Source organism: Rhinopithecus roxellana, chromosome 8, assembly GCF_007565055.1.
Source record: "Rhinopithecus roxellana isolate Shanxi Qingling chromosome 8, ASM756505v1, whole genome shotgun sequence".
In the NCBI taxonomy this organism is placed as follows: Eukaryota; Metazoa; Chordata; class Mammalia; order Primates; family Cercopithecidae; genus Rhinopithecus; species Rhinopithecus roxellana.
Window position 1 is genome coordinate 36769012 of NC_044556.1, and position 26994 is coordinate 36796005.

The 26994-nt window shown below is 39.1% G+C and overlaps 1 long non-coding RNA gene across 1 annotated transcript; it reads left to right on the forward strand.

Moving 5' to 3' along the window:
- The first annotated feature begins 9537 nt into the window (after positions 1 to 9537).
- On the forward strand, positions 9538 to 19264 carry LOC115899224. The gene is made up of 3 exons (XR_004058933.1): positions 9538 to 9694; positions 18630 to 18692; positions 18831 to 19264. It is a non-coding gene; the product is annotated as an uncharacterized LOC115899224 (long non-coding RNA).
- Positions 19265 to 26994: the final 7730 nt, after the last annotated feature.

Below are 26994 nucleotides of genomic sequence, written 5' to 3' on the forward strand. Positions count from 1 at the left end.
AACATTGTGGAATGGTTCTCATCTATAAAATGCTAACATCTGATAGGCAGTTGAAAATTTCTTACTTCCTAAGTTCATATAAACTATGCCAAAGAAGATGTGTTCTTATTGAGAAACAGAATAGTTTTGTCTAATTCAAAGGTTATCTAAAAGTTAATTCAAATTATGGACTTGAAAAGGTTATTGCATCCATGTAACTTTCTGTATTGCTTTTAAAGTCCTTGTGATGTTAAATTTACAGGGCTTTGACTCTTTGGTCTAAAAAGGGCACATGATAATGTGTCATGTCTAGACTTAATTCTCTTGAATACTTAAAATCTTTTGCAAGCTCAAAAATAACTGCTCTAGACTCATTCTGGGAAAAGCAATAGCAGTCACTGTGTGCTATAGTTCAGCAGCTAAGGTTTTGCACTTTCACACTGGTGGCCTAGGTTTAGTTCCTGGCTTTGGGAATAAGCCCTTTCTGTGTTGACAGTTGTGGGACTTTTGCCATTTATTGATTCTTTCCCCCTTTATGAATAGCTCCTGATTTTCTGTCTTGAATGGCTTACGTACCAGATCTTTTGCCAAAAATAAGAGTTGCTAAGAGTTAACATTGTAACATGTACTTGAGATTACTGGAGAAAGTTTTACATGCAAGATATATAAGGAAAGTAGAATGTGCTTTTGGCAAAAGGCTATAAGAAAGCATGAAAAGGTCAGGCGCGGTGGCTCAAGCCTGTAATCCCAGCACTTTGGGAGGCCGAGACGGGCGGATCACGAGGTCAGGAGATCGAGACCATCCTGGCTAACATGGTGAAACCCCGTCTCTACTAAAAAATACAAAAAACTAGCCGGGCGAGGTGTCGGGCGCCTGTAGTCCCAGCTACTCGGGAGGCTGAGGCAGGAGAATGGCGTGAACCCGGGAGGTGGAGCTTGCAGTGAGCTGAGATCCGGCCACTGCACTCCAGCCTGGGCAACACAGCAAGACTCCGCCTCAAAAAAAAAAAAAAAAAAAAAGCATGAAAATATGGTTTTTGTTGTAGAAATGTCATTTTTTCTAGTTCAGAGGTTTTTAAAGGATTGTCCTAACCTAAAAGGGTAACAGGACAAAACTAAAGGTTTAAACAAGTTGTAAAAGATTTGTGAAAGATTGATCTTATAAAGAAAATTCTGTGGGTATGAGCAAGTTGGCTGAGATTTGAAGGAAATTACTTAGTTTTTCCATAATTTAAACATAAAAGCACACTGATGTAGAGCCAGAACCTGGGCCCATGTGTTTAAATAATAATGTGTATTTCAGAATTGGCCTATTATTTAACAGAAAATTGAAAAGGATTATAGAAGGTTATGAAAATCTTACGTTATGGTCAAACTAATTAAGATTAAATAGATTTATTTATAAGGTTTTATTAAGAATTGGGTTTAACACTAACAGGATTATAATGCAAAGGTGAAATGTGGCTTTCTCTCTCTCTCTCTGAGACAGGGTCTCACTAGCCCAGGCTGGAGTGCAGGCTGGTGTGATCTCAGCTCACTGCAACCTCCACCTCCTGGGTGCAAGCAGTTCTCATGCCTCAGTCACCCAAGTAGTTGGGATTACAGGCATGCGCCACCACACCTGGCCAATTTTTGTATTTTTAGTAAAGATGGGTGTCAAAGGAAAATAAACCTTGGGGCCCCCAAATCAGTAAGCTAAAGGGAAAAGTCAAGCTGGGAACTGCTTAGGGCAAACCTGCCTCCCATTTTATTTAGTATTCAAAGTCATCCCTCTGCTCATCGAGATAAATGCATATCTGATTGTCTCCTTTGGAAAGGCTAATCAGAAACTCAAAATAATGCAACCGTTTGTCTCTTACCTACCTGTGACCTGGAAGCACCTTCCCTGCTTGAGTTGTCCCATCTTTCTGGATGGAACCAATGTACATCTTACATATATTGATTGATGTCTCATATCTCCCTAAAATGTATAAAACCAAGCTGTGCCCCAACCACCTTGGGCAAATGTAGTCAGGGCCTCCTGAGGCTGTCATGGGTGTATGTCCTCAACTTTGGCAAAATAAACTTTCTAAATTAACTGAGACCTGTCTCAGATATTCGGTGTTCAGATTTTGGCAACCATAAAGGGATTCTAAGTGGAGGTGCCCTTGACCTTTGACAAGTCTCCTATCAGTATTTGGTAGCAGCTTGAGCTATCTTTTTCTTTGTTTTTTGGTTTTGAGACAGAGTCTCACCCCGTCACCCAAGCTGGAGTGCAATGGCACAATCTCAGCTCACTGCAACCTTCGCCTCCCAGGTTCAAACAATTCTCCTGCCTCAGCCTGCCAAGTAGGTGGAATTATAAGTGCCTGCTACCACACCCAGATAATTTTTGTATTTTAAGTAGATACAGGGTTTCACCATGTTGGCCAGGCTGGTCTCGAACTCCTGACCTCGTGATCTGCCTGCCTCGGCCTCCCAAAGTGCTGGGATTACAGGCATAAGCCACCACACCCAGCCAGCTTGAGCGATCTTTATGGGCAAACCAATAGGACAGTTTGCTGAGGCCCAGAAGCATCCCCTCCAGAGAATCCCTGATGTCCCCAAATCTAAACTTTATTTTGCTGTACAATTCCTTTTTTTTTGGGGGGGGGGGGGGCGGAGTTTAACTTGATTCCAACAAAAGGAAGGCAAGTTTGTCCTGTTTCCATGACAATGGAAGGCAGGTAACTCCTTTCTGGAGTTTGAACTCACTTCCAACAGGGAAGACTAATTTGAGTTTTTTTCCTGCTTCTCAGAAATTCAAAAGAATGCCTCTTTGGAGGCAGTCTTCAGCCTGAGACCCATCTCTAGGTAAGTAACTGAATTGGAGTTTGTCTTGGCTAAAGTTAAGATTAAGCAGCTGGTCTTAATTTCTCCTTACCATGAGAGCACTCAGTGATCATATAAGTTGTACCATCATGGGCCAGGCGTGGTGGCTCACGACTGTAATCCCAGCACTTTGGGATGCTGAGGCAGGTGGATCACAAGGTCAGGAGTTTGGGACCAGCCTGGCCAGCATGGTGAAACCCTGTCTCTGCTAAAAATACAAAAATTAACTGGGTGTGGTGGCAGGTGTCTGTAATCCCAGTGACTCAGGAGGCTGAGGCAGGAAAACTGTTTGAACCTGGGAGGTGGAGGTTGCAGTGAGCCAAGATGGCGCCATTGCACTCCAGCCTGGGCAACAGTGTGAGACTCCATCTCAAAAAATATATAAAAATTTTAAAAAAAAATAATAAATCGTGCCATCATTTGCTTTGCTTAACTGTTTGTTGTTGTTGTTGTTGTTTGCTTATTTGTTTCTGTTTTTGTTGTTGTTTCCATCTTTTTCCCATTGGGTTTGATCAACTCTATTTGACTTGATCAAATCCAAAGGAAAGTTCCAAATTACAGGGAACAAGGCCCCTGAAATGACTAAATTCCCCCGCTCCTGCACTCCCCCTGCCACACATAAAAAGGTAGTGTGGTGGGGAAGAAAAACAGCCAGCAAAAGGAAAAAAAGAAAGATTTTTGCTTTTGACTACTTAAGGGGCTTTATTTACATAACAAGGCCACGTTTTTGTTAGCCAGACTGAACTGAAAGAGCAATGACTGTTGCACCATGCTGAAGTTCCATAGCTAAGGGTTCTGCCTTATTTTTTCCTACCATGACAGCCTAGGTTTGGATCCTAAATGAAGCCCTTTCTAGTTTGATACTTGGTATATCATAAATATTAATAGTGTAGCAGGATGAGCCACAGACAAAACCTCTCAGACACCAAGTTGAGGAAAGAAAGGGGTTTATTTGGCTGGGAATGTTGGCAGACTTATGTCTCAAAAAACTGAGCTCCTTGAGTGAGCAATTCCTGCCCTTTTTAAGGGCTTACAACTCTAAGGGGGTCTGTGTGAGAGGGTCATAATCGATTGAGCAAGCAGGGAGTACATGACTGGGGGCTGCATGCACTGGTAATCAGAATGCAACAGAATAGGACAGGGGTTTTCACGATGCTTTTCCATACAATGTCTGTAATCTATAGATAACACAAGCAGTTAAGTCAGGGGCTACTTTTAACCACCAGGCCCAGGGCACGGCGTCAGGCTGTCTTCCTGTGGATTTCATTTCTGCCTTTTAGTTTTTACTTCTTTTTTCTTTAAAGGCAGAAATTTGGGCGTAAGACAATATGAGGGGTGGTCTCCTTCCTTATTCCCCCCTTTGAGAACTTCACTCATTAGTGGGAGTTCTCACTTTCATCCTCACTACCCATGTTTTCTTGCAAGACAGATTGATAGTGATTCATACAGTATACTTGTGCTGAAGCATTTTGGTTAACTAAGGTAGTGATGAAGCTTTTTATTATTTGAAGGAGTACAGGTAGCAAACAAGGGAGTAGTAAGCAGGTTCCTATTACTATTATAATTCCTACTATAAGAATTTTAAATCCTCCTAGTGCTGGGAACCATTTTCCAAACATGGCCCCAGGATCAAATCCATGTCACACTTGCACGGACACATGTGCCAGTTTTGTCATATCTCTATGTCTTCAACTACTTGCCTTTGATCATCTGTGTGTAGACAGCAATTAGTAAGGTTAAATTTACCACAAACCCCTCTTTCAGCTGCTAACAAGTAGTCTAGGGCTAATCTATTCTGATAAATGGCATTTCTTATCAGGGTTTCTTGCCAGGCTAAAACAGTCAAAGCTCTGCCAGTTTCATTAGTGATTATTTCTAAGACAGTTTGTAACTGTATAATCCAGTTGAGCATGTAGATGGGGGTTTGGTATCCCTACAAGCTGTCTTGTGCCCATGTGGCAGACCCATAGTACTGTATGATTCTTTCAGGGGAACACTTGTCATTTTTCCAGTCGCCAATGACTATGCTCCTCTTTTCGTGGGAAGCACAGACAGGGAAGCCTAGGAGCTCACCTGTTTTTATGAGCAGTAGGAAAAAGGATGGCTTAATGGTGCTAACAACACAACCACCTGCCCATTGGTCAGGTAGCTTGGTGTGGGCTCTATGCCTGCATATCCAGTATAGTCCAGCTGGAGATGTCCAGTCCCGGTGAGACTCTGGATGGGCCCAAACAGTTTGCAACTTAGGAAACTTACTAAATGGATTCTTCTTAGTACGGTTTAGACCCCACCAGGTGACTGTTCTTAATCTTATTTCAAAAACTGTGACCATAGGGGCTCAGACGGGTTACAACACACATCAGGCTGGTCACTTTCTGGGCTACATACCTTGTACTGGGTGACATTATACAAACAAGTCCCTTTTAGAGTTCTAGCACATTTATAATAACTATAGAACAAAAAGACACTTTTAACTTTTTGCCCTATCTCAGTGAGCTGATGTATACACTGGGAACAGTCCCCAGTCTGAGGAAGGTCAGTTGAAGTCCTTACTGTACAAGTCCAAAATTTAAGGAAAATAAGTCCCACAGTGAGTTTCCTCATACTTCAGCTGTGTGTGGACCAGTCAGCTTCCAGGTGTGACTGGAGCAGGACCTGTCGTCTTCTTCAGAGTCACTTTGCAAGGATTGTCTGGGCTTGGTCTCGCCTCCCAGGTCTCAGGTGCTGTGGGTTTCACATGACTGTGGTGGATCCAGGCTGTGATTCCTTCTACTTTCACAGCTGTGGGAGTGGTCAAGATGACGGTCTGGGGTCCTTTCCACCATGGTTGCAAGGGGGCTACATTCCAATCCTTGATCCATACCTGATCACCTTTGCTGTCTTCTGTACCAAGTCAGCCACAAACGCCGACCCATTGTCCAAGCCGATTTGTAAGGGCAGTCCAAACCTAGGGATGAGATCTCCACACTTGGGCATCTTGGTGAAGTCTACCTGGGAGTCTTCAAAGGGGGCTGCTCCATAAGCCTATATGCCGGGTAGCACTTGCCTAGCATTGTGCTGCTGGCAGGTGACACACTGCTGCGCCACTGTTTTGGCAAGGGCTGACAGATGTGAAATGTAGAAGTACCAGCCTAACAACTTTTTAAGAGACTCTTGGCCAAGTGGGTGGTCTCATGCACAGCCAGTACGACTGCAGCTCCTAGCAGTTGTGGCATGGCTGTTCTTCCATCTGATAACTGGATCCATCCTTTTTCTATCACCTGCCCTCCCGCTGATGAAATGCCAGGGTGAAACGGGTAGCCAATTGGACTAAAGCACAAGTGCCACTCCAGTTATTTGGCAGAGTGTCCAGTAAAGGTCCATCACAATACCACCACACATCTGCTTGGGGATGAACAAGGGCTGACTTATTGGTAAGCTCTTGAAAGTTCTTAAGCTCACTAATCCCTTCAGGTCTCCAAGGAATGCTGAGTTTCCTCCCTGTTGTGAGAGATATGAAATGAACTTAGTGTTGGGAGACGGAAGCTGGATGGCCCTCAGGGGCTGATCCGCAGGGTGCTGAACTTCGGGATATAGCAGAGAGAGAGTTTGGCATGACTTATTACTCCAGGCTGTAGAATCCTGGAAAAGAGCTACCATGCAGCCCACGCTTGGTCGACTGGAGGACCACCTTAGTGGAAAGCAGACAATTTGGGCCTCTGGCCTGCCACATGCACAAGGATAACAATCACTTTTGCTTAACGTGTGGACAGAATATTTGATCCATTCCAATAAGGCATTTGCATCTTGGTATCCTGTCTTAATTGCCAAAGTTTGTTTTAAGTCTTTAACTTCTATGATCCTCTAGTAAAACGAATGTATGGTTTTAGGAAATTACAAAAACTGGTTGCGGCAGTCCATCCTTGCTCTTTAGTGGTCCACAGAATGTTGGACCAACCATGGCATAAAAGCTCTACATCTGGGGGCAAGACTCCTGGTTGACACTGAGGTCTTTATCAAAATCTCCCCAGATTAAATGGTCCCGATTTACTAATGCCCAGTCTGAGGAGAGTCAGGAGGGACAGAGGTACTTTTCTGAAGCAGAGAGCTGTCTTTGACTTGGCAAGTCCCCACAGGGTATAACAAGGCAAGCATTAAATGTGATAGTTTGAGATGAAATTCACTTGGTTATGTTAATAACTAGATGGTCAGCAATAGAGCGAGGAAAGAAGAAAGAGTAATAGAATAGATGAAAGAGTCAAATTTTTCTTAGCTTTAGTTTGGTTGGGTTTTCTCCTGTGACTATGGCCCACGACTCTGGAGGGGGTGGCACTTCCTTGACTAGGATATGATGAGTCCATCCCTTTTTCACTGTACAAACAGCAGTCTCAGTGGTTAGCAGCACAAGGTAGGGTCCTTCCCAGGCTGGCTCGAGTTTTTCTTCTTTCACCCTTTGATGAGAACGTGATCTTCAGGCTGTCACTGGTTTACCGGAAATTCTAGGGGTGGTACATGTGCTAAAAGACTTTTAGTTGTGAGGGAAAGGAAAGTGGAAGATAAACCAAGTATATAATTTCTAAGAAATTGACCTTTTGTTTTAAACATGGGGACATCGGCAGCAGACTTTATAGTTCTTGGTGCCTTCTTACTGAGAAATTTCCTTTAGCACCTATTTTTACTAGTTTTTAGACCAAAGAAAGCCAAACAACATTTTATATTTGACAATGCTTTCTATATGATTTTCATACCAGGTAAGCTAAATGTCACCTTTATGTTAGTGTGTTATTAATGTTAAACTTAGTTTTAATAAAACTTTGTAGACATATTTATTCAATTTTTAATGTCTGACCATAAGGTAAGATTTTTACTAGACTCTTTTTAGCCTTTCATAATTTTTGTTAAAGAGCAGGTTAGTGCTTTAAGAAAAACCTGTTGTATATTTATTTTAATGTCCAGTTCACAGAAAAACTGGATGATGCCCCTTTAACTCTAGCCAATATGTTTACACACAGAATTTCCTTTACAATTAACATTTTAAAACTTGCTTTAGCCTTCAAAGCAAAAATTTTTTTAACCGTTTAATGTAGGTAAAAATCCACATTTTTATGCCTCCTTATAACCCTTTTACTACAAGTATATTTTACTTTTCTTATACACTTTGCACATAAACTTTTCTTTCAGTAGTTTTACATTTAGGAGGCCTAATTACTTTTCAATTATACAACATTTCTTGCACAAATTCCTTTTTTATAACACACTTCTTTTTCTTCTTTCACAACTTTCACAGACAATTCTTCGACATATCTCAACTTTCTGACTTATTGCAAACATCCCTTTCTTTAAACAATCAATTTATTTTATGACAAGAGTTTACTACTATATAACATTTTTTCACATAAATTCTCCCCTGCCTTTCTCTCTCTCTCTCTCTCTCTCTTTTTTAAAACTTAGGATAGTTCTGAACTGGTGAGGTGTGCTCACAGTGAGGTTTCCTTTAAAAGTTAGTTTTCTACTTTTTTCTGTTAGCAAAACCATTGCCGCTACAGATTGAATGTATTTGGGCCATCTGTGGGTTACTGGGTTAAGGAATTTTGATAGGAAGGCTACGGGTTGTCAGTGGTTTCAGTCCTTCCAGGCTATGCTCTTGTTTACACTGACAACAAAGTAGTATTGGAGTGTTATATGGTCATGGAGAACACCTTTAATTATCAATTATAGGTTCTAAATTTACCTTGGCTTTTAAAGGAATAGGATACACTGTTTTTTTCTTAACTACTTGTATGTCTCTCTCTCTCTCTCTTTCTTTCTCTCTTTGACTTTCTGTCTCTGTCTCTTCCTCTCTCTCTCTGCCTCTCTCTCTCTTTGACTCCCTCTTTGTCCTTCTGTCTCTTCCTCTCTCTCTCTCCCTTTTCTCTTTGCCTCTTTTCCTCTCTCTTTCCTCTCTCTCTCTCTCTTTTAGCTCTCTCTCTCTCTCTCTTTCCCCTCTCTCTCTTTCTCTCCTCTCTCTCTCTCTTCTCTCTGCTGGTCTTTCCTTGCCTCTGCCAGCCGCTTATGCTGCTATTCTCCTCTCTCCTTCCTCTTCCTCTAGGGGAGGGACCGGCGGGAGTGGAGCTACTCTTTCTTCCTTGGCTGTCTGTCCCTTTGCCACTAGTACTACTGCTGCCTGTCCTCTTAACCACTGTAGGGGGTCTAAAACCAGCTGCAACCAAGTATCTATATATGGAAACTGACCTGGGTGTCCTGATTTACCAGTTACTTTGTGTCATACCTTTGAAACTAGGGACCTGTCTAGGCTTCCTTGTGATGGCCATCCCACCTCTAATGCTGGCCAATCTATCTCACACAAAGCCTTAAGCTTTCCAGGTGTGATAGCAATTCCATAGTCCCCATTGAATCCTTTCTTGAAATTCTTTAACATCATTCCTAATGGGGTAGGCTTACTTTGTGTTTTACTCATTTTCCTCTCTGGAAACAGAACAACACTCTTACCACAAAGAGGGAAGGGAAAAGGGGGCAAAAAGCCACTCACTCCACTCACTCACCAAGCAATTCACACTAAAACCAAAGCATGGATAAGGAGTTACTCGTTCATCAAGCAATTTGAGCCAAGTCAGAACCGAAATCAAAGCCAAAACAGTTCAAAACCAAAAGTCAATACCGAAATCGAAACCAAAACAGTACAAATCTAGTCAAAATCAAAACCAAAACCAAGTTGCTGATAAAGGCATGCTGTGGGTGATTAGGCCATGCTTCTACTCAGATGGAGTGGGCAAGTTCCAGGACCGGTCTTACCGTGTTCCAGATGTCCGGACTCCAAGCGCCGATGCCTTCTCGGTGTTCAGCCACTGAGTGGATCCTCCACGGGGCCCTGTCGTGCACTGCTCTGGTGAGGTGTTCCACCAGGGCAATTGCCTACCCGGGAGTGCTCTCAGGATTCATGTTGCTAAAGCTGTCTGGGGTCCCCCACAGGGATGCTCCACAGGGCAGGCCTAAGCCGCCTAAGGGGCTGCCTCGACCATCCGCTAATCACCTCGCTTCCTGGTCGGGGCACCAAGAAATGTAGCAGGATGAGCCACAGACAAAACCCCCCAGACACCGAGTTGAGGAAGGAAAGGGCTTTATTTGGCCTGAAGCGTTGGCAGACTTACATCTCAAAAAACTGAGTTCCTTGAGTGAGCAATTCCTGTCCCTTTTAAGGGCTTACAACTCTAAGGGGGTCCATGTGAGAGGGTCGTGTTCGATTGAGCAAGCAGGGAGTACATGACTGGGGGCTGCATGCACCTGTAATCAGAACAGAACAGGACAGGTTTTTCACGATGCTTTTTCATACAATGTCTGGAATCTATAGGTAACACAAGCAGCTAAGTCAGGGGTTGATTTTTAGCTGCCAGGCCCAGGGCACAGCTCTGGGCTGTCTTCCTGCGGATTTCATTTCTGCCTTTTAGCTTTTACTTCTTTTTTCTTTGGAGGCAGAAATTGGGCATAAGACAATATGAGGGGTGGTCTCCTCCCTTAATAGCAGCAATTTGTCCTAGTTGAAATATGGTAATGAGATTTAAAAAGGTTCTTTTAAAGGAGTTCAATGGTAAAAAGTCAGCTTAATTAAAAGCTAACATCCAAGATGTGTGTGTATATGTGTGCATGTGTGTGTGCTTGTATTTAAAAGGTCTTCATGTTTTTGTTTTTGTTTTTTTCTCCTAGGACTTTGTCTTTTTTTCCTCTTTGAACAAAAGTTTTTCTTAGTTGACTGAATTCTGTTTTCTTCATTTGTTTCTGCTGTCTCTCCTTTCTCTTGCACCCTCTGCTGCATGAGGGACCTACAATAGTTTATAATAGCCTGTGGTTCCTTAAAGAAAATGGAGAAGTCACCAGACTCCCTTTGAAGGAGAAACATATTTTTCATTTTTCCTTATGGAACCCCAAGAGAGTAAACAGGCAAGTTTGTCTCAGCTCTTAAACTGCTTGCTTTTGTATTGTGTCACCTGATTTATTGACTAAAATAGTTATCGCAACAGAGACTACTCTTCGACTTTTAAGGAAAAGCGTAGTTTAGACACTTAGAAATGTCTATGTTTAAAAAAACTTTTTAAGTGCACTGTAAAAAACATCACATGGTCTAGCCTCATAATAATTCTCCCTTTTTGGAGACCAAGGTTTCAGTGTGTACTCTGCCTAGAGCTCAGTGATCCAGTTAAAAGATAGGTAGTCCCTATCTAAATAAAATTGTGCTTCTTGTACAATCTTATGATAGATTTCAATAATTTTATGTTTGATTTGGCATCCATCTTTAATCTCCCTCTAGCACCACCAGACTTTATCTCTCTGTAATTTGAAATGTAAATTTTGCTATCTGATTTTTCATCTAAGAGTTGTTTCCTTCAATATGCAGATTTACAGCTATTTAGCTGACAACTGTCAGGGTAATGAAACAGGTTATCAAGAATTCGCAAGTCTAAGATAGGGGAAAAAATGGCAATCTTAGGAATCTTTAAGATGTACTTCCATCAGTATGCCTAATACAGCTATATCTTTACGTATTGTGTATACAATGTTTTGCTTCTAAAAATATAGAAAAGAGGTCTAATTAATTGGCTTAAAGAAAAATAAAAGCACTAATATCAAATAATTTTTCAGAAAAAAGGAAAGACTAGTCAAATGCTCTTTCAAGTTTATGTAACTTAAGAAAATCTTCAATAAATAAGTTAGCTTTAAAATTATTGGTAAAGTAATATTAGAAATGTCTTAAGAATTGCCAGCAAACATTTTTGCTTGCATTTATTGATCAAGCAATACCATACTTCTCCCTGGCAAATATATAAGGTGTCAAAATTTAGCACAGGGGTTATAAAACTATAAGTCCAGCCCAAAACAGAATGATCTTTACTTGTGTAATTTTTTTTTTTTTTTTTTGAGACAGTTTTAACTCTTGTTGCCCAGGCTGGAGTGCAATGGCCCAATCTTGGCTCTCAGTAACCTCCACCTCCCAGGTTCAAGTGATTCTCCTGCCTCAGCCTCCCAAGTAGCTGGGATTACAGGCATGTGCCACCATGCATGGCTCATTTTGTATTTTTAGTAGAGACAAGGTTTCTCCATGTTGGTCAGGCTGGTCTCAAATTCCCGACCTCAGGTGATCCATCCACCTCAGCCTCCCAAAGTTCTGAGATTACAGGCATGAGCCACTGTGTCTGGCTGCTTATATAATTTTTAATAAATAAGACATTGATATTGGTTTAATGAAAACAGCTACATCTTGAATTATTTAGTAAAATTACCATAACTTCTAATCTTGTGGTTTTAGGCAATGTAGTCCACAGGCAGTAAGGTGGTTTGTTTGGGAAAGGACTTTTATCATCTTTGTTTCAAAGCTTAACTATATGTTTCTCCCAAAGTGAATTTGACTTATGCCCAGGAATGAACAAGGACAGCTTAGAGGTTAGAAGCAAGATGGACTCAGGTCATGTCTTTTTCACTATCTCAGTTAAAATTTTGCAATGGCAAGTTTCATAAGTTTAAATGATGACAATCACAGTTTTCATAAATAATCTAGATAAACAATTAAAATAAAATAATTAGGTAAATGTAATGGGATAAATACTTGTAGACAAAACTTCTCATAATTTAGAATCTAAAGGTATATTAAATTAAATAATAGATATTTCAATAAAAATATATATTGTAGGAAAACCTCATCCTTTCTTTAAAAAAATGAGTGTCCTTTTGGTTGAGCACAGTGGCTTACACCTGTAATCCCAGTACTTTGGGAGACCGAGGCAGGTGGATCATGAGGTCAGGAGATCGAGACCAGCCTGGCCAACATAGTGAAACCCCGTCTCTACTAAAAATACAAAAATTAGCCAGGTGTGGTGGCATGTGCCTGTAGTCCCAGCTACTTGAGAGGCTGAGGCAGGAGAATCGATTGAACTTGGGAGGCAGAGGTTGCAGTGAGCAGAGACCACGTCATTACACTCCAGCCAGGGTGACAGACTGAGACTCCATCTCAAAAAAAAAAAAAAAACAAAAGGTGTCCTTTTTAAAAAGGTGAACAATTCGTGTCTAATTCAAAGCTTATTTAAAGGTTATGTATAACACAAGGTAAAGGGAACAAGGAAATAAAGGAGGCGTAAAGAAAGTTATAGAAAGAGGTATTTTTTTGGAAAGAAAGCTTAAAGAGAAATAATTTTATATGAGAAATAATCTTGTATGGTAAATTCAGTCCTAGAATAAAACGACCGTTTAAGAAAGAGGGATGTTCAGAACAAACCAGAAAGTCCAAGCATGTTATGGATGGTCTGTGTAAGTCACAATAAGAGGATTTATTTAAAACAACAACAACAACAAAAAAAACTTATATGATCAAGTTGTCTGTAATTAAAGGGAAATTACAATGGTCTTTCTAGAGATTGAGTTTTAAAAATCACTTATACACTAAAGAGTTGATTACAACAATAAAATTTTCTTAAGAGATTGATTTACTCATAAATTATAAGTGATTTTACTGTTTTTAAACTCAAAGTTCAACTTTTATTGCATCTCACCATTTTTGGTTTTCTCTCCCCTTTTAAAAGGCATGAAATAGAAATGCTCTCCTTCAACTCATTTTCAGCTCATATAAATTTTTTTTCCCCTCTAGTTATGTTTGTTGTGGCCTGATACTAACAATGTTTTCTTAAAGGTCTAAAGGAAATGTTTTCTTCCAACAGAATATTCTGCACACTGCAGAAGGTCTTTTCTTTTGCTTTTTGGTAACTGGCCTAACAGATTTTACATTTTATCAAATTATTTTCTATGCCATTATTATTCAGTTTTGGTTTGCTTAGAAAAAAAACTGTGATAAACATTTTTAAAATTAAGGTTATTGCATCTGTATATCTTTCTGTATGTACTTTTAAAGTCATTGTGACATTCAATTATAGGGCTTTTACTCCTGGGTCTAAAAAGGACACCAAGTCCTGCTAAATTTAAAACCCTGACAGTAATTAAAGCCTTATCTTCAGGCCTGGTAGAAGATGTCTATCAAAATAAAAGCATTCCTGAGACATAGGGCCAGAAATTGAAGCTATTCAACTCCTCAGACCCACAGGCTGTTGCAGAATAGGTGAGTGTGTGAGATTGTGAGGGCCAGTTTGAGAGATAAAATAAGTTCAGTTTTTCTATAAATTAATGATTAATGTCAAAGGCACACTGATGCAAGACACTGATGCAAGCATATGGGCCCCTGTGTCAGACTGACAAAGTTTTCTTGAAGCATTAACCAACTCCTTAATAAATGTTATAAAGTTTATAAAAGGCTTATGGAAGTTATATCTTATGGTCAATACTAAAATTTTATAGGTTGTTTATAAAATTTTGGAAAGCAAATTTAATTGGCTTCATTCTGTTTTTATTAGGGCTTATTGTTTGGTAAATTAAATCTCCTCTCTCAAAGAATTAAGGTTTTTGTCTTTTGTTGAAATCCTTGAGTTATCATTTTGATTAAATGAATGACTTATTTTACAATGATCTGTGATTCTATTTTGTGATATCAAGTGTTTTAAACCTTTGATATTTGACAAACTTTTCAAAATCGAATTATAAATTATGTGTTTTTCTGATCTAATTAATCCTTTAACATATTAGATTTCCTAACACCCAAAAATGATATATTTGGCTTATTTGGTATAAAAATTATACAGAAAGCATTATCAAATATGAAATGTTATTTGGTTTTCTTTGGGCTGTATTTGTATAAATGTTATTGGTATATGTTCCAAAATTGTGGGGAAACTCCTATAATTCTGATATGACTTAGTGTACATTATCATAATAATTATAATTGTTATGTTAAATTATTGTGTGCCACAGAGGCAACAAATTTCCTTGTCAATTGTGTCTTTGACTATGGCTGCCCTAAAACTTTTTGTCATCCACAAACAATTATTATCTTGTTTAGGTCCTCTTTAGAAGGTGGTTTTATAATCAGCTATAAAACTCAAACAGGTGCTCTTGAATGCAGGTTTCTGATAACTTTGAAGATTGTGACATCAGAATAGAGGAAACACGTTCAGGATTCATGGAGAGCTGAAATGTTCATGAATATTAAGCAGAATAGGAATTAACTGCTGGACTGAAGTAAAAAGACTGAAGTAATCTTTTTGACATCTTTGCTTAAAATGTTGCTGATCCTTTTGTTTTTCAGAGTCAAGGAAACTTTTCTTTTGAGCTATTGACAACTTTTTTTTTTTTTTTTTTGACACAGTTTTGCACCTTTTGCCCAGGCTGCAGTGCAATGGCACAATCTTGGCTCACCACAACTTCTGCCCCCCTAGTTCAAGCAATTCTCCTGCCTCAGTCTCCCAGGTAGCTAGGATTATGGCATGTGCCACCACGCCTGGCTAACTTTGTATGTTTAGTAGAGATAGGGTTTCTCCGTGTTGGTTAGGCTGGTCTCAAACTCCTAACCTCAGGTGATCCACATGCCTCATCCTCCCAGAGTGCTGGGATTACAGGTGTGAGCCACCACGCCTAGCCTATTGACAGCTTTTAACAATTAAATATATTACTATGAAAAAAATTTGGAGCATATTTCTCTCTACCACATTTCTCCAGAATTTGGAAACTATTTGTGAGCAATCTTAACTTATGGCAATATTGTTATTTGCATAAGTGCAGTAAGAATCTGTTTTCATTTGTAAATGAAATAGGACACAATTGGGGAAACTGGTGATTTTACCCAGGCTTTGACTGGAATGGTGTGCTTTCCTGTAAGGAATCAAACTTGACTTATAGAGCCAATAAAAGTGCCTTGGGAAAACTGGCCTCATACCTTGTTTACATAGTCCCTGTAGAGGTTTCCTGACCTGTGGTAAGTAAGGAATGTCACTTTCTGACAGCCCAGGAGCCCCAAGTTATCTCGGGACCTCAGAAGGGGAAAAATTCACCCAACTCATAGGTATTTGATGATACAAATCCATGGCTGGGCTTGGTTTTAAAAAGTCTTATCTGAGATTCCTTCTATGGAACAAAGTTCCATCAAAGCCAATTTTAAAAGCCTATGTAAAAAATAATTATTCTTAGACAGGCATGGTGGCTTACACCTGTAATCTCAGCACTTTGGGAGGCTGAGGTGGGCAGAATCACGAGATTAGGAGTTCAAGACCAGCCTGGCCAACGTAGTGAAACCCCATCGCTAATAAAAATATTTAAAAAATTAGCCAGGCATAGGAGCACATGCCTGTAGTCCCAGCTAATTGGGAAGCGGAGGCAGGAGAATTGCTTGAACCCAGGAGGTGGAGGTTGCAGTGAGCTGAGACCATGCCATTGCACTCCAGCCTGGGTGACAGAGTGAGATTCCATCTCAAAAAAAAAAAAAAAAAAAATTTCTTGCTGCATTTTTTTTTTTTTTTTTGAGACAGAGTCTCATTCTGTCACCCAGGCTGGAATGCAGTGATGTGATCTCAGCTCACTGCAACATCTGCCTCTCAAGCAATTCAGGTTCAAGCAATTCTCCTACCTCAGTCTCCCGAGTAGCTGGGACTATAGGCATGTGCCACCATGCCCAGCTAATTTTTTGTATTTTTAGTAGAGACAGGGTTTCACCATGTTAGCCAGGCTGGTCTCAATCTCCTGACCTTGTGATCTGCCTGCCTCGGCCTCCCAAAGTGCTGGGATTACAGGCATGAGCCACTGCACCTGGCCTTTCTTGCTGCATTTTATACAAATAATCTGGCCAAGTATAATAAAGCAAATTGGTCCTACCATGATTTCTCTTTAGTAAAACTGGGAAACTAGAGAGAGAAAAATTACGTTTCAAAAACTATTGTACACCTGTTGTTAGATTCTAGTCTTGCCTAATGTTTTTCATTTTTTATTATTTTCTACAGTATGGTCTGAATTCTAATTTTTCCTGGCTACAAGTCCCAAAAACAATGTTTTCAATTTTTTTCTCCTTCCTTTTCCATCACCCTCCATTTTTCCTAATTTTAAATCTCTGAAAACTAAGCTATGTTTTCTTAAATCCCTGTCAACTGAATCTAGACAACTTAAACTTCAGTAGAAAATAACAGCAACTTATTTGCACATGTAAGCCACTTTCATAACTGCCTACTGATGTATGGACTTCTGAGTAATGTGGCCTATATTATTTTCCAGGATTGTTCTTTTGTTTGTTGTTGTTTTTCTCCCTTCCTCCCCTTATTTTCTCTTCATTCGACATGAGACTTAACCTGCTAAAAATGAGCCTTCCTAATAACTCTAAGAATAAACCATCCTAGCCATGAGAGATCAGAAAAAACCTGAGACCAGAGGCTCAGTTTCTTATAAAATGCTTTCTCCAAAAGATTTTTAAAAAGGGGAGAAATGTGAAAGGAAAATAAATTTTAGGGCCCCGAAATCACTAAGCTAAAGGGAAAAGTCAAGCTGGGAACTACTTAGGGCAAACCTGCCTCTCATTTTGTTTCCTATTCAAAGTCATCCCTCTGCTCATTGAGATAAATGCATATCTGATTGTCTCCTTCAGAAAGGCTAATCAGAAACTCAAAATAATGCAACCATTTGTCTCTCACCTACCTATGACCTGGAAGCCTCCTCCCTGCTTGAATTGTCCCACCTTTCTGGATGGAACCAATGTACATCTTACATATATTGATTGATGTCTCATGTATTCCTAAAATGTTCCCTGACCAACATGTTCCCTGACCACCTTGGGCACATGTCATCAGGACCCTCAGGCTGTGTCATGGGTGTGCATCCATAACCTTGGCAAAATAAACTTTCTAAATTAACTGAGACCTGTCTCAGGTATTTGGAGTTCATACAAGGTTTTGCCATGTTGGCCAGGCTGGTCTCGAACTCCTGGCCTCAAGTGATCTGCCCTCGTCTGCTACCCAAAGTGCTGGGATTACAGGTGTGAGCCACTGCACCTGGCCAGCTTTCTCTTTTGAACAGAATTTTCATGTAACATTAAAGGATAACAAAAGCTTTTTTTTGCCTTTTGAACAAGTGACAGAAGAAAAAAGGGAAGAGAATAGAGACAGATTTAGTTGGCCTCATGCTGTCTTTATTGGGTTTTTTTTTTTTTTTTTTTTTTTTTTTTTGGAAAGCTGAGTCTACCCTCTATCAATGAGCAAAGATTTTCCCTTTTCCTTATACAGACCTGGAATTCCATTTTGTAACATCAAGTGTTTAAACATTTAATATTTTACAAACTTTCCAAAGTTAATTTCTAAATTAAGCCTTTTTTTGCTCTGGTTATTCCTTTTAGATATTCAGTACCCTAAAGTCCAAAAGAGACATAGTTGATTTGGCATGTTAAAATCATACAGAAAGCATTGTGAAATATGAAATAGTGTTTAACCTTCTTTAGATTATATTTATATAAATGTGTTATCAGTATGTGTTCCAAACTTGCATGAGATTCTTATGATTCTGATATGTCTTAATATGTTGTCAGTAGTGATTATTATGTAAAATTGTTGTATGCCATAAAAGTAACCAAAATTTTTAGTCAATTATGTCTTTAACCATGGCTGTTCTAAGACTTTTGCTGTCCACAATGGTTGTTTTACTTTGATCCTTTCATAGGGCAGTTTATAATCAGCTATTGAACTCTGAGGAGTACTCTTAAATACAGGTTTCTGATAACTTTAGAGATTGTGCCATTGGACTAAATAGAGAGAAAAGCTTCCAGGACTCTCACGGAAAACTGATATATTCATGAGGATTGCTGATTCCATATTGAACAGCATAGGAATTAATTGCATGCACTGAAATAACAAAAGATTGAAGTAATGTTCTATCACTTTTTGTTTAAAACATTTGATTACTCTTTTTATTTTGTTTTTCAGAGTTGAGAAAACCCTTCTTTCAAGTTATTTGCAGCTTTTAACAGTTGGATAAAGTAAACTCTTGTGAGCAGGAATTGGAATGTATTTCTTTCTCTCTACCTGATTTCCCCAGAATTTGAAAATTATTTGTAAGTATACTTAATTTATGGGAGTACACTTATTTGCATAAGTTCAATAAGAATCTGTTTTCTTTTGTGACAGGGCACCACTGGAGAAACTGGTTATTGTACCAAGGCTCTGACTGGAATGGCATACTTTCAGATGGAAACAGACTAAGGAATCAAAGTTGACTTATACAGCCAATAAAACCCCCCTTGGGAAAACTGGCTTCACACTTTGTCTACACAGTCTCTGTGCAGGGTTTCCTGATCTGTAAGTAACGAATGTCATTTTTCTGATAGGCCCAGGGGCTCAAAGTTATTTTGGCCCCTCAAGAGGGTAGGAATTCACTCAAATCCATAGAAGTATTTCTGGGCACAGATAAATCTGTGGCTGGGCTTTAGGCTTAAAAAAAATCTAATCTAAAATTCCTTATGGATCAAAGTTCAGCAAAGTAATTTTAAAAACAGCCTATATGGCAAATAATCGTTCTTGCTGCATTTTATGCAAATACTCAGACCAAGTATAACAAGACAAAAAATTTTGCAAATAAATTTGTCCTACTACAACTTATCTTTAGTAAACATGGACACTGGAGAAAAATTGTGTCAGAAAAAGATCATAGTACCCCTCCTGTTAGATTCCAGTCTTGTCCATTGTTTTTGAGTTTTTATTATATTTTTGAAATTTGGACTAAATCCTGAATTCTTTCCAGGCTACAAGTCCCAAGTTAATGCTTTCAATTTTTTCTTCCATTTTTCTAATATGGTCTCAATGAAATTACTACTACATTATTCATTATTCCTTGTAGTACGTGTAAGAAAAACATTTCAGACTGTCACTGAATCCTCTGTAACTTAAAGACGCTTTGAGTCTAACATCTGGATAGACTGTTCCGAACGTTAAGATTTATTTCTCTTCTGTTTCCATAGAAATGCCTCTTATTAAAAATCTGTTTGCCTTCATTACATGCAGAGGCCTAGCCCATCTGCAATGCCACCTCCTGGAGGAGGTGCAGGTATTTACCTAAACTGATCCATTCTCAAGAACTAGACAGGGCTTACGACTACCTTCATGGGTATTCATACTTTCTGTAGCCTGCTAAATATATATTTAGCTAACCTGTCATCATATCCGGTTACAACTGGCAGTGGGGATCCTGCATGATAATTAAGATCAATTGCTATGTATACATCCCAGATAATTTGGGAAATGTCTCAGATAGCCCTGCGAGATATGCATCAACAAATCGAAGCTATGTCTGACCCCACATTGTCCCTAGACCAGTGGTTACTATCCAAATCTGGGTCAGAACCATCCTGGTGGCAAAAGCTGCTTGTAACACTGGCCTTAATTGCAGGGATAGGCATATCCCTCTGTTGTCGTGTTTACTGCTGTTGCACCCTCTGTGTGGGAATGCAAGACATGCTTTCCCAGGGACTCTGGAGACCTTGCACCATATTGCTCCAACAAACATCTGTAAGTCTGAGTACTCATGAATATTTCCAACTCCAAGTAGACCTTTTCCATTCTGATTCCCAATGACTATGACCCATTTTAGCAGGAAGTAGCCAGAATGAATATGGTGTCCAAATCCCATAAAAATGGAATTGAACTTGGCAGTGGAGATTTGTAACTGAGTAGTCCCATTTTTCTAAGATATAGTTTAATTCTTGTTTTATCTGTTCTTATCATTTCCTATCCTTTTTAAATCTGATTCTCCACTTCCTACTTAGCCCTTTAGAAATGCAAATATAGAGCCAGGCACAGTGGTTCACAGCTATAATCACAGCACTTTGGGAGGCCAAGGCAGGAGGAGCAACTTGTTATTTTTTATAGGGAAAGGGTCTCATTATGTTGCCCAGGAGACCATCCTGGGCAACATAATGAGACCCTTTCCCTACAAAAAAATATTTAAAAAATTAGCAACACAATGTTGTGCAAGCCTGTGGTCCCATCTACTCAAGAGGCTGAGGTGGGAGTATTGCTTGAGTCTGGGAAGTCAAGGCTGCAGTGAGCTGTGATCCCACCACCATGCTCCAGAATGTGTGATAGAGAGATCCTGTGTCAAAAAGAAAAAAAAAAAAAAAAAAAAAAAAAGGCTTGCCATAATGGCTCACACCTATAATCCCAGCACTTTGGGAGGCCAAAGCAGATGGCTCACCTGAGGTCAGGAGTTTGAGACCAGCCTGGTCAATGTAGTGAAACCCCATCTTTACTAAAAATATAAAAATTAAAATTAGCCAGGCTTGGTGGTGGGCACCTGTAATCCCAGCTACTTGGGAGGCTGAGGCAGGAGAATCACTTGAACCTGGGTGACAGAGGTTGCAGTGAACTGAGATCATGCCATTGCACTCCAGCCTGGGCGAAAAGAGAGAAACTCCGTCTCCAAAAAATAAAAATATAAAAAGAAATACAAATATAGCCTTTTACCTTTTACCTCCCCATTCACCAGATACTCTACATGGCAAGTTCAACATGTGCTCCAAGACAGAACTCTCAAGAGTTAACAGTCAATTTACAAACCAAAGCATGCCCTCTGTGGAACTCCCACTCACCAGGAGGTTATCTCGAGAGATAACAGTCAAAAGCATACACCCACTACTCTCTCACTACCTAGTTACAACTTATCTCTGCCCACAGATGTCAACTCAACTGCTCAGAAGATAAGACACCAAGCTAGCTAGCAGACACCCACCCACTTGCTTCTACAAGTGTCTGCTTTCTGCTCCAAAAGTAAAGCTAGCTTTGGAATAAGTCACTTTCATTATACTAGACCTTACTCTTGTTAATTGAACTTTGTGCAGCTAGCAACTGACCTGTGTTTCAGTTACAAGACCATATTATAACCTAAGAATTGGTAATAGCTTGCTTGTAGTTTCTAGCCCTCTGTAATGGACCAAATAAGGGGGATAAAATAAATATATTAAAATCAACTTTATTTAGATATAATTCATAAAAAGTAAAATGTATCCATTTAAAGTGGACAGTTAGGCTGGGTGAGGTAATCCCAGCACTTTGGGAGGCCGAGGTGGGAGGATTGTTTGAGCTCAGGAGTTTAAGACTAGCCTGGACAACAGAGGAAGACCTCATTTCTACAAAAAAAAAAAAAAAAAAAAAAATTAACTTAGCCAGGTGTGGTGGTGCATGCCTGTAGTTCCAACTACAGCAGTTCAGGGCTGCAGTGAGCCATGTTCACAGCACTGCACTCCAGCCGAGGTGACAGTGCGGGACCCTACAAACTGACTTCTACAAAGTCAGTTGGGATTTGGATAGGGATTACACTGAATCTGTATATCAGTTTTGAGTATTGATCCATGAACACAAGATATTTTTCCAAATATTTAGATTTTCTTAACTTTTTTCAGTAATGCTCTATAGTGTTCAGAGTATAAATTCTACACCTGTTTTGTTAAACTATTTCTATCCTAATCTTTTTGATGCTATTGTAAATGAAATTATTTTCCTAATTCCATTTTCAATTGGTTTATTGCAAGTTTATTGCAGTTATTCAAGTGTGTAGAAATACAATTGATTTTTGTATATTGATCTTGTATCCTGCAATCTCAAACTCATTTATTAGTTCTAACAGTTTTTAGTGGATTCTTTGGGATTTTCTAGATATAAGACCGTGTTTGCAAAAACATAGTTGACATCTTCCTTTCTTCTTTTTTTGAGACAGAGTCTCGCACTGTCACCCAAGTTGGAGTGCAGTGGTGCAATCTTGGCTCACTGCAACCTCTGCCTCCCAGGTTCAAGCGATTCTCATGCCTCAGCCACCCAGCTGCTGGGATTACAGGAACGTGCCACCACAACTGGCTTTTTGTATTTTTAGTAAAGATGGGGGTCTCACCATGTTGCCCAGGCTGGTCTTGAGAACTCTTGTCCTCAAGTGATCCACCTGCCTCGACCTCTCAAAGTGCTGGGATTATAGGCATGAGCCACTGCACCCAGCCTGTTTTATCTTCTTTACTTGTTTTAAGTCAATTCAGATTGTCTATTTCCTCAAGTCACTTTTAGTAGTTTATGTGTTTCTAAGAATTTATACATGTCATCTAGGTTATCTAATAGAGCGTCATAAAATTGTTCATTTTATTCTAATACTTTCATTTCTATAATGTCTTATTCATTTCTGATTATAGTAATTTGAGTCTTCTTTTCCTTGGTCAGTCTAGCTGAACGTTTGTCACATTTGTTGATCTTTTCAAAGAACCAGCTTTGGTTTTCTCGGTTTTCTCTATTCTCTATTTCATTAACTTCAACTCTGATTTATATTTCCTTCCTTCTGCTTGCTTTAGGTTTAATTTGCTCTTCTTTTTCCATTATCTTCAGATGGAATGTTAAGTTATTTTAACTCTTTCCTAACATAGGTATTTACGGCTATAAATTTCTCTGTAAGCTGGGCTTTAGCTGAAGATCTGTCACGTTGTGTCTTCATTTTCATTCATCTCAAAGTATTTTCTGATTTTCCTTCATTTCTTCTCTGACCCATTACTTACTTAGGAGTATTTTGTTTAACAATTCCACACATTTCCAAGTTTCCCAAACTTCTTCCTGCTATTGATTTCTCATTTCATTCCATTGTGCTGGAGAACATACTTCGTATTATTTCTATCTTTTTAAACTTATTGAGGTTTCACAGACTAACATATAAACCTATCCTTGAGAATGTTTCATTAGCACTTGAAAAGAACGTATATCCTGTTTGTTGAGAGTATTCTACGGATGTCTGTTAGGTAGTTGGTTTATTGTGTGGTTCAAGTCTTCTGTTTCCTTACTGATCTTCTGTTTGGTTGTTCTATCCATTATTGAAAGTGGAGTACTGAAGTCTCCAACCATTGTTGTTGAAGTGTCAGTTTCTCTCTTTGCTTCTGCAGTGTTTGTGTCATGTATTTTGGTGTACCATTATTAGGTGCATATGTTTATAATTATTATCTCTCTCTGAGGGAGTAACCTTATCATAAAATGTCCCTTCACATAACTTTTTGTTCTAAAGTCCATTTTCTCTTAAAGTATAGCCACTCTAATTTTCTACAGGTGCTATTTGCATATTTTATTCTATCCTTTTACTTTCATCAATCTGTTTCTATTTTGAATCTAAACTGTGTCTCCTGTACATAGTATACAGTTGGATCAGGTTTTCAACATCACTAATGATCAGGGAAATGCAAATCAAAACCACAACGCGATACCACCTTACTCCTGCAAGAATGGCTATAATCAAAAAATCAAAAAATAATAGATGTTGGCATGGATGCAGTGAAAAGGGAATATTTCTACACTGCTGGTGGGAATGTAAACTAATACAACCATTATGGAAAACAGTGTGGAGATTCCTTAAAGAACTAAAAGTAGAACTACCATTTGATCCAGCAATCCCACTACTGGGTATCTACCCAGAGGAAAAGAAGTTATTATATGTAAAGATAGTTGCAAATGCATGTTTATAGCAGCACAATCCTCAACAGCAAAAATACAGAACCAGCCCAAGTGCCCATCAATCAAGTGGATAAAGAAATTGTGATATATACATATATATATGCATATATATAATGGAATACTACTCAGCCATAAAAAGGTATGAATTAATGGCATTTGCAGCAACCTGAATGAAACTGGAGACTATTATTCTAAGTGCAGTAATTCAGAAATGGAAAACCAAACATCGTATATTCTCACTTATAAATGAGAGCTAAGCTATGAGGATGCAAAGGCATAAGAATGATACAATGAACTTTCGGAACTTGGGGGAAAGGGTGGGAGGGCAGTGAGGGATAAAAGACTACAAATTGGGTTCAGTGTATACTGCTTGGTGATGGGTGCACCAAAATCTCACAAATCACCACTGAAGGACTTACTCATGTAACCAAATACCACCTGTTCCCTGATAACCTATGGAAATAAAAAATTAAAAACAAAAAGGTTTTCAGAAAATTTAGTCTCTGTCTTTTGATTGGATTGTTCACCCTATTCATATTTAACATTACTGATTTGTTGGGATTATGTCCTTTTTTCTTTTCCATGTCTTACCATCTTACCAAGTGTTTTTTGTATGACTATTTTCTAATGTAGTATTTTCATTTCTTTTTTTTTTTTTTTTTTTTTGAGACAGAGTCTCACTCTGCCACCCAGGCAGGAGTACAATGGCGCGATCTTGGCTAACTATAACCTCCCCCCGGGTTCAAGCGATTCTTCTGCCTCAGCATCCCGAGTAGCTGGGACTACAGGCATGCGCCATCATGTCTGGCTAATTTTTGTAATTTTAGTGGAGACGGGGTGTCACCATATTGGCCAGGCTGGTCTCTAACTCCTGACCTAGTGATCCGCCCACCTTGGCCTCCCAAAGTGCGGGGATTACAGACATAAGCCACCCCAACTGGTCATGTTTTCATTTCTTTAATAGTTTCTCATTAAAAGAGAAACTTTGTTGATTATTTATTTATTTATTTTTGAGAGAAGGTCTTACTCTCTTGCCCAGGCTAGAGTGCAGTGGCATAATTATAGCTCACTGTAACCTCTAACTCATGGGCTCAGGTGATCCTCCTGCCTCAGCCTCTTGAGTAGCTGGGACTGCAGGCACTCACCACCACATTTGGATAATTTTTAAACTTTTGTAGAGACAAGTTCTCACTATGTTGCCCAGGCTGGTTGTGAACTCCTGGCCTCAAGTGATCCTCTCATCTCAGCCTCCCAAAGTGCTGATGTTACAGGCCTATAATCTCAGCCACTGAACAGTCCTGAATTTTTAAGTCAATCTAGGCTTTACCATATGCATCTTATCAGAACTAGGCTAATTACATGCAAACATTGCTCTTATATATCTCTATTTTCATTTTCTCCCTTTTGTGATATTATTGTTATACATATTAATATTACAAATTCAACAACCCATTGTTATAATTATTACTTTACCAACTGCAGGTTCCCTAGTCCCGTACACCTTTGCTCCTTCCTGCCCATTTCTTTGTACCATTATCAGAAAATTTCATACACATTACATTATCATATTTATAGGGCCAATATTATATATAATGTTTACATAATTTCAGTTTCTTCTTAAAATCAAGAGGAGATATTCATTTGTACTGTCCTATATAATTACACAATTACCTTTACTGGTATGTATTCAAATTACTATCTGAGTCACTTGCTTTCAACCTGGAGTCCTCTTTTAGTATATCTTGAAAGGCAAGTCTTCCAGCAACAAATTCTCTCATTTTTTATCTGAGAAAGTCTGTGTTTCACCTTCATTTTTGAAAGTAGCTTTGCTGGATATATAATTATTGGTTGACTTTTTTTTTCTTTTGAGCATTTTGAAAGTGATCTGCTACTTTCTGGCTTCGTTGTTTCTCCTAAAATGGTCAGCTGTTGATCATATTCCCTTGAGAGTAGCAAGTTGCTTTTCTCTTGCTACTTTCAAGCTTTTCTCCTTTTAGCTTTTTTGTTTTTACTAGGACATGTCTGTTTTTGAAACTCTGTGTTTATGCTACTTGGAATTCACATAGGTTCCTGAATATGTAAGTTATCGTTTTACAAAAAATTTGGGGAAATTTTTAGCTGTCGTTTCTTTGAATGTATTTTCAGCTCCCTTCTCTCTTCTCTTCTACTGAAACTCCTATTATGTGTATGTTGGTGTCCTTAAAGGTTATCACACATATTTCTCTGAGGTCACGTTCACTTTTAAAAAATTCTTTTTCCTCTAATCTCTATCAATCTTTCTTCAAGTTCATTTACTATTTCTTCTGCCAATTCTACTATTGAGCCTCTGTAATGAACTTTTTATTGCAGTTACTGTTCAACTCCAGAATTTCTATTTAGTTCAGTATCTCTTTGATATTTGATATAACATTGTCATCGCACCTTCCTTTACTTCTCCAATTATTGTTTCCTTTAATTCTGGGAATGTTTTTAATGGCAACCTTCAAGTTTTTTTCTCATAACTTGACATCTTGTCACTTTTTTTTTTTTTTTTTTTTTGAGAGTCTCGCTCTATTGCCCAGGTTGGAGTGTAGTTGTGTGATCTTGGCTCATTGCAACCTCTGCCTCCTGGATTCAAGTGATTCTCTGCCTCAGCCTCCCAAGTAGCTGGGACTATAGGTATGCACTACCACGCCCAGCTAATTTTTGTATTTTCAGTAGAGATGCAGTTTCCCCGTGTTGGCCAGGCTGGTCTCAAACTCCTATCTTCAAGGGATCCACCCACCTTGGCCTCCCAAAGTGCTGGGATTACAGGCATAAGCCACCACACCCAGCCTCATAGGTTTGT